We start from the raw sequence: 15,348 nt of genomic DNA on the forward strand, positions 1-15,348 counted from the left end.
GGGGTTAGCATGCGGTGTGCTCTTTAGACCACCAAATGATGCTTGAGAGGAGCTAGCAAGGATAGTGGGGAGATAAGTGAAAACTCTTTGTCTTGTCACCCTCTTGTATCACTCCTTCATTAAGAAAAACAAGATCTCTCAAGTCTCTTTTGTTACCTTGTTGTCTCATTCCTTCATTAATTAATATAAATCTGATAGGAAAATCACATCTCTTGAGTTCTTTTTTGTGGAGTCAATACTCTTCATGAAAATTGGACTAACTAAAGAGTACACTTGGTGCTATGGCCTTCTTTGGCTTCCATTTCTCAATATCCATTGGGATTCCTTGATGAAGTTGGCCTTTCTTCATTTGATTGAGGTGACTCCTGTATGTCACTTGATGCACCTATAGACTCGAAAAAGCATGCATCTATAGACTCAAAAAAGCTCAACTCTAAGCATGCATTGCACTATCCATTCTCTTATCAAACTCATGTCTTAGATTTTTTCGTACTTCTTTTGAAGCACATCAAATTTTTCCAGAATATGCATCTAGTACTTAGAATCTTGAGTTACAATAATCGTGATCCATATGTTCATTTTCCAATTCCAATCATGATGTTTAGACTCCGTATTCCTTAATTTCTAGTAATCATGATATTTAGATGTAGATATATTCATCTTCTAGGATGTGGCAACATGTTTGGCACACAATAACAGAAGTAGTTCTAGCAGTGTTGTTTGACTCTTCTGCTAAAAACCCTCCATTGCATTGGTTGAACCTTCTAGGTAAGAAAATTCATCTTTACTATCTAGTCCTTCTTTCATGACATGTGGCAACATGTCCAACACACATTCACAGAAGTAGTTCTAGCAATGTTTGACACACATTCACAACATGTGGGATATGTGGCAACATGACACACATTCACAGAAGTAGTTCTAGCAATGATGCTTGACTCTTCTTCTAAATCCCTCCATGCATTGGGTGAACCTTCCTTGTATCAATAATACCAATGATGTTTTACTCTTCAAAATCCCTGACATTGGTCTCAAAATAGTATCCCTGACATTGGTCTTTTAGGTGCTTAAAATTATTGATAGTAAGGTGGAAGCTAAATATCAAAAACAGAATTAGAACATCCCACTCTCTTGTAAAAAAAATTTAGAACGTCCCACTCTCTTGTAACTATTATGTGGACCTGCCTTCTCTCTTTGGAGGTTCTCTCTCTCTCTCTCTCTCTCTCTCTCTCTCTCTCTCTCTCTCTCTCTCTCTCTCTCTCTCCGTCTCTCTCTGGTAGTCTATACGTATGTACTCCCTCTCCCTGAGTCTTTCTATTGGTTTGCATACCTTTTTCTGTGTGTGTGTGTGTGTGTGTGTGTGTGTGCACATGCATATGCACCCATATCTATGTAAAAAATATTAGTAGTATTGCTATCTTGCATAAGCAAAACTGATTAGTAATGTAAAGTAGTCAGTATGTTGCAACTTTTTGAATAGTTGTACTAATATGAGTTCTTACTATGCACTAACATTATGTTTCTCTTGATCTCATTACTTGTAAGGCCATGGAGATTGCACATGTAACGTTACAATTGCAACTCTAAGAATAGTCATTGCAAATCACAAGGTATTAGAGAATATTAGGCTGCTAAAAAAAAAGGAGTCATGACAGAGAACAAAGAAAATACTTGATTCATGGATGAGGACAACACTATAGTCGCCTGTGGACGCCCCCACTCTCTTTAGATACTCTTGCCAATCACTAGATTCTTCATTTATTAATAAGCCTTCCCCATTCCTTTTGGAGGAACAACGAACATTGATCATTATCTCAATAACAAGCCTTCCCCCCGAGGTCCTTTGAAAGGAATAATGAACATTGAATCCACTCCTTCCAGAGGAACAGTGAACATTGAGCATTCCCTCAGTGTCAAGAGTAGAAACAATAAGCTTCTTAATTCTCTCTATAATAAATTCCTCTAATCAGCCACCATGAAAGGGGGGAAGGTAATTAACAACTATCTCCACTAATATTCTACATCAATGAGAAAAGAGGACACACAAAAAGATGTACATAATCAAGCTATGAAGCAACAGTAGTGGCCAAATCTATAAACATGGATGGGCACTCATCATGGTCTGCTGATGGAACTCTTATTATCATTCCTACTTCGAGAGCATGTGGTAGCAAGCTTAGTTGAATCCCTTGTGGATGTACTTCTTCATAAATGTATTATGAGATTAAGTATTGTGGCCACTTATGAGAGCCCTCGGCACCTAGTCGTCCATATTTTGTGTGTGAAATTGTACAATCTTGTATATAAGTCAGTTTTATCTCATAACACAACACACTCTTCCATTGTGTGGAAATTGAGTCTCGATCTTGCTACTCTATTCTCTACTTTATCCTTGTGCTTATGTAGCTACCATAGAAGTGAGAGAGAGGAGTGTTTGTGGCAACCTTCTAGTGGATGATAACTTAGCCGGCATGAGAATGGACAATGTGGAGCTCTTTGATGGAAGAGAGGAGTGTGTGTGGCTACTACCTAGTGTGGACAATATGTAAGAGTTGGCATGACAACAAATGATATGGAGCTCTTTGAAGGAAGGGAGGGTTGCATGCATTACAACATATTGGTAATAAGTTCTTCATGCCATGTTTTTCTTCTCGTATTAATGTGTTTCTGGGAGAGACTAGAATGAGAACACGTGCATTTATGCTTGAAAAAATTATAGGGTTCCATAATGAAGGGCCACGAGAAAAAATTCTGGGGTCTTGATTGTGAAGCCATAACAAAGGGCCATCTGAAACCAAGCTGGATCACCTGCATAGTGTGAAGTTAGCATTGGAAGGATTGGGTTGAGGGGTTAGCATGCGGTGTGCTCTTTAGACCACCAAATGATGCTTGAGAGGAGCTAGCAAGGATAGTGGGGAGATAAGTGAAAACTCTTTGTTTTGTCACCCTCTTGTATCACTCCTTCATTAAGAAAAACAAGATCTCTCAAGTCTCTTTTGTTACCTTGTTGTCTCATTCCTTCATTAATTAATATAAATCTGATAGGAAAATCACATCTCTTGAGTTCTTTTTTGTGGAGTCAATACTCTTCATGAAAATTGGACTAACTAAAGAGTACACTTGGTGCTATGGCCTTCTTTGGCTTCCATTTCTCAATATCCATTGGGATTCCTTGATGAAGTTGGCCTTTCTTCATTTGATTGAGGTGACTCCTGTATGTCACTTGATGCACCTATAGACTCGAAAAAGCATGCATCTATAGACTCAAAAAAGCTCAACTCTAAGCATGCATTGCACTATCAATTCTCTTATCAAACTCATGTCTTAGATTTTTTCGTACTTCTTTTGAAGCACATCAAATTTTTCCAGAATATGCATCTAGTACTTAGAATCTTGAGTTACAATAATCGTGATCCATATGTTCATTTTCCAATTCCAATCATGATGTTTAGACTCCGTATTCCTTAATTTCTAGTAATCATGATATTTAGATGTAGATATATTCATCTTCTAGGATGTGGCAACATGTTTGGCACACAATAACAGAAGTAGTTCTAGCAGTGTTGTTTGACTCTTCTGCTAAAAACCCTCCATTGCATTGGTTGAACCTTCTAGGTAAGAAAATTCATCTTTACTATCTAGTCCTTCTTTCATGACATGTGGCACATGACATGTGGCAACATGTCCAACACACATTCACAGAAGTAGTTCTAGCAATGTTTGACACACATTCACAACATGTGGGATATGTGGCAACATGACACACATTCACAGAAGTAGTTCTAGCAATGATGCTTGACTCTTCTTCTAAATCTCTCCATGCATTGGGTGAACCTTCCTTGTATCAATAATACCAATGATGTTTTACTCTTCAAAATCCCTGACATTGGTCTCAAAATAGTATCCCTGACATTGGTCTTTTAGGTGCTTAAAATTATTGATAGTAAGGTGGAAGCTAAATATCAAAAACAGAATTAGAACATCCCACTCTCTTGTAAAAAAAATTTAGAACGTCCCACTCTCTTGTAACTATTATGTGGACCTGCCTTCTCTCTTTGGAGGTTCTCTCTCTCTCTCTCTCTCTCTCTCTCTCTCTCTCTCTCCGTCTCTCTCTGGTAGTCTATACGTATGTACTCCCTCTCCCTGAGTCTTTCTATTGGTTTGCATACCTTTTTCTGTGTGTGTGTGTGTGTGTGTGTGTGTGTGTGCACGTGCGTATGCACCCATATCTATGTAAAAAATATTAGTAGTATTGCTATCTTGCATAAGCAAAACTGATTAGTAATGTAAAGTAGTCAGTATGTTGCAACTTTTTGAATAGTTGTACTAATATGAGTTCTTACTATGCACTAACATTATGTTTCTCTTGATCTCATTACTTGTAAGGCCATGGAGATTGCACATGTAACGTTACAATTGCAGCTCTAAGAATAGTCATTGCAAATCACAAGGTATTAGAGAATATTAGGCTGCTAAAAAAAAAAGGAGTCATGACAGAGAACAAAGAAAATACTTGATTCATGGATGAGGACAACACTATAGTCGCCTGTGGACGCCCCCACTCTCTTTAGATACTCTTGCCAATCACTAGATTCTTCATTTATTAATAAGCCTTCCCCATTCCTTTTGGAGGAACAACGAACATTGATCATTATCTCAATAACAAGCCTTCCCCCCGAGGTCCTTTCAAAGGAATAATGAACATTGAATCCACTCCTTCCAGAGGAACAGTGAACATTGAGCATTCCCTCAGTGTCAAGAGTAGAAACAATAAGCTTCTTAATTCTCTCTATAATAAATTCCTCTAATCAGCCACCATGAAAGGGGGGAAGGTAATTAACAACTATCTCCACTAATATTCTACATCAATGAGAAAAGAGGACACACAAAAAGATGTACACAATCAAGCTATGAAGCAACAGTAGTGGCCAAATCTATAAACATGGATGGGCACTCATCATGGTCTGCTGATGGAACTCTTATTATCATTCCTACTTCGAGAGCATGTGGTAGCAAGCTTAGTTGAATCCCTTGTGGATGTACTTCTTCATAAATGTATTATGAGATTAAGTATTGTGGCCACTTATGAGAGCCCTCGGCACCTAGTCGTCCATATTTTGTGTGTGAAATTGTACAATCTTGTATATAAGTCAGTTTTATCTCATAACACAACACACTCTTCCATTGTGTGGAAATTGAGTCTCGATCTTGCTACTCTATTCTCTACTTTATCCTTGTGCTTATGTAGCTACCATAGAAGTGAGAGAGAGGAGTGTTTGTGGCAACCTTCTAGTGGATGATAACTTAGCCGGCATGAGAATGGACAATGTGGAGCGCTTTGATGGAAGAGAGGAGTGTGTGTGGCTACTACCTAGTGTGGACAATATGTAAGAGTTGGCATGACAACAAATGATATGGAGCTCTTTGAAGGAAGGGAGGGTTGCATGCATTACAACATATTGGTAATAAGTTCTTCATGCCATGTTTTTCTTCTCGTATTAATGTGTTTCTGGGAGAGACTAGAATGAGAACACGTGCATTTATGCCTGAAAAAATTATAGGGTTCCATAATGAAGGGCCACGAGAAAAAATTCTGGAGTCTTGATTGTGAAGCCATAACAAAGGGCCATCTGAAACCAAGCTGGATCACCTGCATAGTGTGAAGTTAGCATTGGAAGGATTGGGTTGAGGGGTTAGCATGTGGTGTGCTCTTTAGACCACCAAATGATGCTTGAGAGGAGCTAGCAAGGATAGTGGGGAGATAAGTGAAAACTCTTTGTTTTGTCACCCTCTTGTATCACTCCTTCATTAAGAAAAACAAGATCTCTCAAGTCTCTTTTGTTACCTTGTTGTCTCATTCCTTCATTAATTAATATAAATCTGATAGGAAAATCACATCTCTTGAGTTCTTTTTTGTGGACTCAATACTCTTCATGAAAATTAGACTAACTAGCCTTCCCCCCGAGGTCCTTTGAAAGGAATAATGAACATTGAATCCACTCCTTCCAGAGGAACAGTGAACATTGAGCATTCCCTCAGTGTCAAGAGTAGAAACAATAAGCTTCTTAATTCTCTCTATAATAAATTCCTCTAATCAGCCACCATGAAAGGGGGGAAGGTAATTAACAACTATCTCCACTAATATTCTACATCAATGAGAAAAGAGGACACACAAAAAGATGTACATAATCAAGCTATGAAGCAACAGTAGTGGCCAAATCTATAAACATGGATGGGCACTCATCATGGTCTGCTGATGGAACTCTTATTATCATTCCTACTTCGAGAGCATGTGGTAGCAAGCTTAGTTGAATCCCTTGTGGATGTACTTCTTCATAAATGTATTATGAGATTAAGTATTGTGGCCACTTATGAGAGCCCTCGGCACCTAGTCGTCCATATTTTGTGTGTGAAATTGTACAATCTTGTATATAAGTCAGTTTTATCTCATAACACAACACACTCTTCCATTGTGTGGAAATTGAGTCTCGATCTTGCTACTCTATTCTCTACTTTATCCTTGTGCTTATGTAGCTACCATAGAAGTGAGAGAGAGGAGTGTTTGTGGCAACCTTCTAGTGGATGATAACTTAGCCGGCATGAGAATGGACAATGTGGAGCGCTTTGATGGAAGAGAGGAGTGTGTGTGGCTACTACCTAGTGTGGACAATATGTAAGAGTTGGCATGACAACAAATGATATGGAGCTCTTTGAAGGAAGGGAGGGTTGCATGCATTACAACATATTGGTAATAAGTTCTTCATGCCATGTTTTTCTTCTCGTATTAATGTGTTTCTGGGAGAGACTAGAATGAGAACACGTGCATTTATGCCTGAAAAAATTATAGGGTTCCATAATGAAGGGCCACGAGAAAAAATTCTGGAGTCTTGATTGTGAAGCCATAACAAAGGGCCATCTGAAACCAAGCTGGATCACCTGCATAGTGTGAAGTTAGCATTGGAAGGATTGGGTTGAGGGGTTAGCATGTGGTGTGCTCTTTAGACCACCAAATGATGCTTGAGAGGAGCTAGCAAGGATAGTGGGGAGATAAGTGAAAACTCTTTGTTTTGTCACCCTCTTGTATCACTCCTTCATTAAGAAAAACAAGATCTCTCAAGTCTCTTTTGTTACCTTGTTGTCTCATTCCTTCATTAATTAATATAAATCTGATAGGAAAATCACATCTCTTGAGTTCTTTTTTGTGGACTCAATACTCTTCATGAAAATTAGACTAACTAGCCTTCCCCCCGAGGTCCTTTGAAAGGAATAATGAACATTGAATCCACTCCTTCCAGAGGAACAGTGAACATTGAGCATTCCCTCAGTGTCAAGAGTAGAAACAATAAGCTTCTTAATTCTCTCTATAATAAATTCCTCTAATCAGCCACCATGAAAGGGGGGAAGGTAATTAACAACTATCTCCACTAATATTCTACATCAATGAGAAAAGAGGACACACAAAAAGATGTACATAATCAAGCTATGAAGCAACAGTAGTGGCCAAATCTATAAACATGGATGGGCACTCATCATGGTCTGCTGATGGAACTCTTATTATCATTCCTACTTCGAGAGCATGTGGTAGCAAGCTTAGTTGAATCCCTTGTGGATGTACTTCTTCATAAATGTATTATGAGATTAAGTATTGTGGCCACTTATGAGAGCCCTCGGCACCTAGTCGTCCATATTTTGTGTGTGAAATTGTACAATCTTGTATATAAGTCAGTTTTATCTCATAACACAACACACTCTTCCATTGTGTGGAAATTGAGTCTCGATCTTGCTACTCTATTCTCTACTTTATCCTTGTGCTTATGTAGCTACCATAGAAGTGAGAGAGAGGAGTGTTTGTGGCAACCTTCTAGTGGATGATAACTTAGCCGGCATGAGAATGGACAATGTGGAGCGCTTTGATGGAAGAGAGGAGTGTGTGTGGCTACTACCTAGTGTGGACAATATGTAAGAGTTGGCATGACAACAAATGATATGGAGCTCTTTGAAGGAAGGGAGGGTTGCATGCATTACAACATATTGGTAATAAGTTCTTCATGCCATGTTTTTCTTCTCGTATTAATGTGTTTCTGGGAGAGACTAGAATGAGAACACGTGCATTTATGCCTGAAAAAATTATAGGGTTCCATAATGAAGGGCCACGAGAAAAAATTCTGGAGTCTTGATTGTGAAGCCATAACAAAGGGCCATCTGAAACCAAGCTGGATCACCTGCATAGTGTGAAGTTAGCATTGGAAGGATTGGGTTGAGGGGTTAGCATGTGGTGTGCTCTTTAGACCACCAAATGATGCTTGAGAGGAGCTAGCAAGGATAGTGGGGAGATAAGTGAAAACTCTTTGTTTTGTCACCCTCTTGTATCACTCCTTCATTAAGAAAAACAAGATCTCTCAAGTCTCTTTTGTTACCTTGTTGTCTCATTCCTTCATTAATTAATATAAATCTGATAGGAAAATCACATCTCTTGAGTTCTTTTTTGTGGACTCAATACTCTTCATGAAAATTAGACTAACTAGCCTTCCCCCCGAGGTCCTTTGAAAGGAATAATGAACATTGAATCCACTCCTTCCAGAGGAACAGTGAACATTGAGCATTCCCTCAGTGTCAAGAGTAGAAACAATAAGCTTCTTAATTCTCTCTATAATAAATTCCTCTAATCAGCCACCATGAAAGGGGGGAAGGTAATTAACAACTATCTCCACTAATATTCTACATCAATGAGAAAAGAGGACACACAAAAAGATGTACATAATCAAGCTATGAAGCAACAGTAGTGGCCAAATCTATAAACATGGATGGGCACTCATCATGGTCTGCTGATGGAACTCTTATTATCATTCCTACTTCGAGAGCATGTGGTAGCAAGCTTAGTTGAATCCCTTGTGGATGTACTTCTTCATAAATGTATTATGAGATTAAGTATTGTGGCCACTTATGAGAGCCCTCGGCACCTAGTCGTCCATATTTTGTGTGTGAAATTGTACAATCTTGTATATAAGTCAGTTTTATCTCATAACACAACACACTCTTCCATTGTGTGGAAATTGAGTCTCGATCTTGCTACTCTATTCTCTACTTTATCCTTGTGCTTATGTAGCTACCATAGAAGTGAGAGAGAGGAGTGTTTGTGGCAACCTTCTAGTGGATGATAACTTAGCCGGCATGAGAATGGACAATGTGGAGCGCTTTGATGGAAGAGAGGAGTGTGTGTGGCTACTACCTAGTGTGGACAATATGTAAGAGTTGGCATGACAACAAATGATATGGAGCTCTTTGAAGGAAGGGAGGGTTGCATGCATTACAACATATTGGTAATAAGTTCTTCATGCCATGTTTTTCTTCTCGTATTAATGTGTTTCTGGGAGAGACTAGAATGAGAACACGTGCATTTATGCTTGAAAAAATTATAGGGTTCCATAATGAAGGGCCACGAGAAAAAATTCTGGGGTCTTGATTGTGAAGCCATAACAAAGGGCCATCTGAAACCAAGCTGGATCACCTGCATAGTGTGAAGTTAGCATTGGAAGGATTGGGTTGAGGGGTTAGCATGCGGTGTGCTCTTTAGACCACCAAATGATGCTTGAGAGGAGCTAGCAAGGATAGTGGGGAGATAAGTGAAAACTCTTTGTCTTGTCACCCTCTTGTATCACTCCTTCATTAAGAAAAACAAGATCTCTCAAGTCTCTTTTGTTACCTTGTTGTCTCATTCCTTCATTAATTAATATAAATCTGATAGGAAAATCACATCTCTTGAGTTCTTTTTTGTGGAGTCAATACTCTTCATGAAAATTGGACTAACTAAAGAGTACACTTGGTGCTATGGCCTTCTTTGGCTTCCATTTCTCAATATCCATTGGGATTCCTTGATGAAGTTGGCCTTTCTTCATTTGATTGAGGTGACTCCTGTATGTCACTTGATGCACCTATAGACTCGAAAAAGCATGCATCTATAGACTCAAAAAAGCTCAACTCTAAGCATGCATTGCACTATCCATTCTCTTATCAAACTCATGTCTTAGATTTTTTCGTACTTCTTTTGAAGCACATCAAATTTTTCCAGAATATGCATCTAGTACTTAGAATCTTGAGTTACAATAATCGTGATCCATATGTTCATTTTCCAATTCCAATCATGATGTTTAGACTCCGTATTCCTTAATTTCTAGTAATCATGATATTTAGATGTAGATATATTCATCTTCTAGGATGTGGCAACATGTTTGGCACACAATAACAGAAGTAGTTCTAGCAGTGTTGTTTGACTCTTCTGCTAAAAACCCTCCATTGCATTGGTTGAACCTTCTAGGTAAGAAAATTCATCTTTACTATCTAGTCCTTCTTTCATGACATGTGGCAACATGTCCAACACACATTCACAGAAGTAGTTCTAGCAATGTTTGACACACATTCACAACATGTGGGATATGTGGCAACATGACACAGATTCACAGAAGTAGTTCTAGCAATGATGCTTGACTCTTCTTCTAAATCCCTCCATGCATTGGGTGAACCTTCCTTGTATCAATAATACCAATGATGTTTTACTCTTCAAAATCCCTGACATTGGTCTCAAAATAGTATCCCTGACATTGGTCTTTTAGGTGCTTAAAATTATTGATAGTAAGGTGGAAGCTAAATATCAAAAACAGAATTAGAACATCCCACTCTCTTGTAAAAAAAATTTAGAACGTCCCACTCTCTTGTAACTATTATGTGGACCTGCCTTCTCTCTTTGGAGGTTCTCTCTCTCTCTCTCTCTCTCTCTCTCTCTCTCTCTCTCTCTCTCTCTCCGTCTCTCTCTGGTAGTCTATACGTATGTACTCCCTCTCCCTGAGTCTTTCTATTGGTTTGCATACCTTTTTCTGTGTGTGTGTGTGTGTGTGTGTGTGTGCACATGCATATGCACCCATATCTATGTAAAAAATATTAGTAGTATTGCTATCTTGCATAAGCAAAACTGATTAGTAATGTAAAGTAGTCAGTATGTTGCAACTTTTTGAATAGTTGTACTAATATGAGTTCTTACTATGCACTAACATTATGTTTCTCTTGATCTCATTACTTGTAAGGCCATGGAGATTGCACATGTAACGTTACAATTGCAACTCTAAGAATAGTCATTGCAAATCACAAGGTATTAGAGAATATTAGGCTGCTAAAAAAAAAAGGAGTCATGACAGAGAACAAAGAAAATACTTGATTCATGGATGAGGACAACACTATAGTCGCCTGTGGACGCCCCCACTCTCTTTAGATACTCTTGCCAATCACTAGATTCTTCATTTATTAATAAGCCTTCCCCATTCCTTTTGGAGGAACAACGAACATTGATCATTATCTCAATAACAAGCCTTCCCCCCGAGGTCCTTTCAAAGGAATAATGAACATTGAATCCACTCCTTCCAGAGGAACAGTGAACATTGAGCATTCCCTCAGTGTCAAGAGTAGAAACAATAAGCTTCTTAATTCTCTCTATAATAAATTCCTCTAATCAGCCACCATGAAAGGGGGGAAGGTAATTAACAACTATCTCCACTAATATTCTACATCAATGAGAAAAGAGGACACACAAAAAGATGTACATAATCAAGCTATGAAGCAACAGTAGTGGCCAAATCTATAAACATGGATGGGCACTCATCATGGTCTGCTGATGGAACTCTTATTATCATTCCTACTTCGAGAGCATGTGGTAGCAAGCTTAGTTGAATCCCTTGTGGATGTACTTCTTCATAAATGTATTATGAGATTAAGTATTGTGGCCACTTATGAGAGCCCTCGGCACCTAGTCGTCCATATTTTGTGTGTGAAATTGTACAATCTTGTATATAAGTCAGTTTTATCTCATAACACAACACACTCTTCCATTGTGTGGAAATTGAGTCTCGATCTTGCTACTCTATTCTCTACTTTATCCTTGTGCTTATGTAGCTACCATAGAAGTGAGAGAGAGGAGTGTTTGTGGCAACCTTCTAGTGGATGATAACTTAGCCGGCATGAGAATGGACAATGTGGAGCTCTTTGATGGAAGAGAGGAGTGTGTGTGGCTACTACCTAGTGTGGACAATATGTAAGAGTTGGCATGACAACAAATGATATGGAGCTCTTTGAAGGAAGGGAGGGTTGCATGCATTACAACATATTGGTAATAAGTTCTTCATGCCATGTTTTTCTTCTCGTATTAATGTGTTTCTGGGAGAGACTAGAATGAGAACACGTGCATTTATGCTTGAAAAAATTATAGGGTTCCATAATGAAGGGCCACGAGAAAAAATTCTGGGGTCTTGATTGTGAAGCCATAACAAAGGGCCATCTGAAACCAAGCTGGATCACCTGCATAGTGTGAAGTTAGCATTGGAAGGATTGGGTTGAGGGGTTAGCATGCGGTGTGCTCTTTAGACCACCAAATGATGCTTGAGAGGAGCTAGCAAGGATAGTGGGGAGATAAGTGAAAACTCTTTGTTTTGTCACCCTCTTATATCACTCCTTCATTAAGAAAAACAAGATCTCTCAAGTCTCTTTTGTTACCTTGTTGTCTCATTCCTTCATTAATTAATATAAATCTGATAGGAAAATCACATCTCTTGAGTTCTTTTTTGTGGAGTCAATACTCTTCATGAAAATTGGACTAACTAAAGAGTACACTTGGTGCTATGGCCTTCTTTGGCTTCCATTTCTCAATATCCATTGGGATTCCTTGATGAAGTTGGCCTTTCTTCATTTGATTGAGGTGACTCCTGTATGTCACTTGATGCACCTATAGACTCGAAAAAGCATGCATCTATAGACTCAAAAAAGCTCAACTCTAAGCATGCATTGCACTATCAATTCTCTTATCAAACTCATGTCTTAGATTTTTTCGTACTTCTTTTGAAGCACATCAAATTTTTCCAGAATATGCATCTAGTACTTAGAATCTTGAGTTACAATAATCGTGATCCATATGTTCATTTTCCAATTCCAATCATGATGTTTAGACTCCGTATTCCTTAATTTCTAGTAATCATGATATTTAGATGTAGATATATTCATCTTCTAGGATGTGGCAACATGTTTGGCACACAATAACAGAAGTAGTTCTAGCAGTGTTGTTTGACTCTTCTGCTAAAAACCCTCCATTGCATTGGTTGAACCTTCTAGGTAAGAAAATTCATCTTTACTATCTAGTCCTTCTTTCATGACATGTGGCACATGACATGTGGCAACATGTCCAACACACATTCACAGAAGTAGTTCTAGCAATGTTTGACACACATTCACAACATGTGGGATATGTGGCAACATGACACACATTCACAGAAGTAGTTCTAGCAATGATGCTTGACTCTTCTTCTAAATCTCTCCATGCATTGGGTGAACCTTCCTTGTATCAATAATACCAATGATGTTTTACTCTTCAAAATCCCTGACATTGGTCTCAAAATAGTATCCCTGACATTGGTCTTTTAGGTGCTTAAAATTATTGATAGTAAGGTGGAAGCTAAATATCAAAAACAGAATTAGAACATCCCACTCTCTTGTAAAAAAAATTTAGAACGTCCCACTCTCTTGTAACTATTATGTGGACCTGCCTTCTCTCTTTGGAGGTTCTCTCTCTCTCTCTCTCTCTCTCTCTCTCTCTCTCTCTCTCTCTCTCCGTCTCTCTCTGGTAGTCTATACGTATGTACTCCCTCTCCCTGAGTCTTTCTATTGGTTTGCATACCTTTTTCTGTGTGTGTGTGTGTGTGTGTGTGTGTGTGCACGTGCGTATGCACCCATATCTATGTAAAAAATATTAGTAGTATTGCTATCTTGCATAAGCAAAACTGATTAGTAATGTAAAGTAGTCAGTATGTTGCAACTTTTTGAATAGTTGTACTAATATGAGTTCTTACTATGCACTAACATTATGTTTCTCTTGATCTCATTACTTGTAAGGCCATGGAGATTGCACATGTAACGTTACAATTGCAGCTCTAAGAATAGTCATTGCAAATCACAAGGTATTAGAGAATATTAGGCTGCTAAAAAAAAAAGGAGTCATGACAGAGAACAAAGAAAATACTTGATTCATGGATGAGGACAACACTATAGTCGCCTGTGGACGCCCCCACTCTCTTTAGATACTCTTGCCAATCACTAGATTCTTCATTTATTAATAAGCCTTCCCCATTCCTTTTGGAGGAACAACGAACATTGATCATTATCTCAATAACAAGCCTTCCCCCCGAGGTCCTTTCAAAGGAATAATGAACATTGAATCCACTCCTTCCAGAGGAACAGTGAACATTGAGCATTCCCTCAGTGTCAAGAGTAGAAACAATAAGCTTCTTAATTCTCTCTATAATAAATTCCTCTAATCAGCCACCATGAAAGGGGGGAAGGTAATTAACAACTATCTCCACTAATATTCTACATCAATGAGAAAAGAGGACACACAAAAAGATGTACATAATCAAGCTATGAAGCAACAGTAGTGGCCAAATCTATAAACATGGATGGGCACTCATCATGGTCTGCTGATGGAACTCTTATTATCATTCCTACTTCGAGAGCATGTGGTAGCAAGCTTAGTTGAATCCCTTGTGGATGTACTTCTTCATAAATGTATTATGAGATTAAGTATTGTGGCCACTTATGAGAGCCCTCGGCACCTAGTCGTCCATATTTTGTGTGTGAAATTGTACAATCTTGTATATAAGTCAGTTTTATCTCATAACACAACACACTCTTCCATTGTGTGGAAATTGAGTCTCGATCTTGCTACTCTATTCTCTACTTTATCCTTGTGCTTATGTAGCTACCATAGAAGTGAGAGAGAGGAGTGTTTGTGGCAACCTTCTAGTGGATGATAACTTAGCCGGCATGAGAATGGACAATGTGGAGCGCTTTGATGGAAGAGAGGAGTGTGTGTGGCTACTACCTAGTGTGGACAATATGTAAGAGTTGGCATGACAACAAATGATATGGAGCTCTTTGAAGGAAGGGAGGGTTGCATGCATTACAACATATTGGTAATAAGTTCTTCATGCCATGTTTTTCTTCTCGTATTAATGTGTTTCTGGGAGAGACTAGAATGAGAACACGTGCATTTATGCCTGAAAAAATTATAGGGTTCCATAATGAAGGGCCACGAGAAAAAATTCTGGAGTCTTGATTGTGAAGCCATAACAAAGGGCCATCTGAAACCAAGCTGGATCACCTGCATAGTGTGAAGTTAGCATTGGAAGGATTGGGTTGAGGGGTTAGCATGTGGTGTGCTCTTTAGACCACCAAATGATGCTTGAGAGGAGCTAGCAAGGATAGTGGGGAGATAAGTGAAAACTCTTTGTTTTGTCACCCTCTTGTATCACTCCTTCA

The sequence above is a fragment of the Cibotium barometz genome, chromosome 22 (assembly GCF_041138505.1).
Source record: "Cibotium barometz isolate CiBa-2024 chromosome 22, ASM4113850v1, whole genome shotgun sequence".
NCBI lineage: Eukaryota > Viridiplantae > Streptophyta > Polypodiopsida > Cyatheales > Cibotiaceae > Cibotium > Cibotium barometz.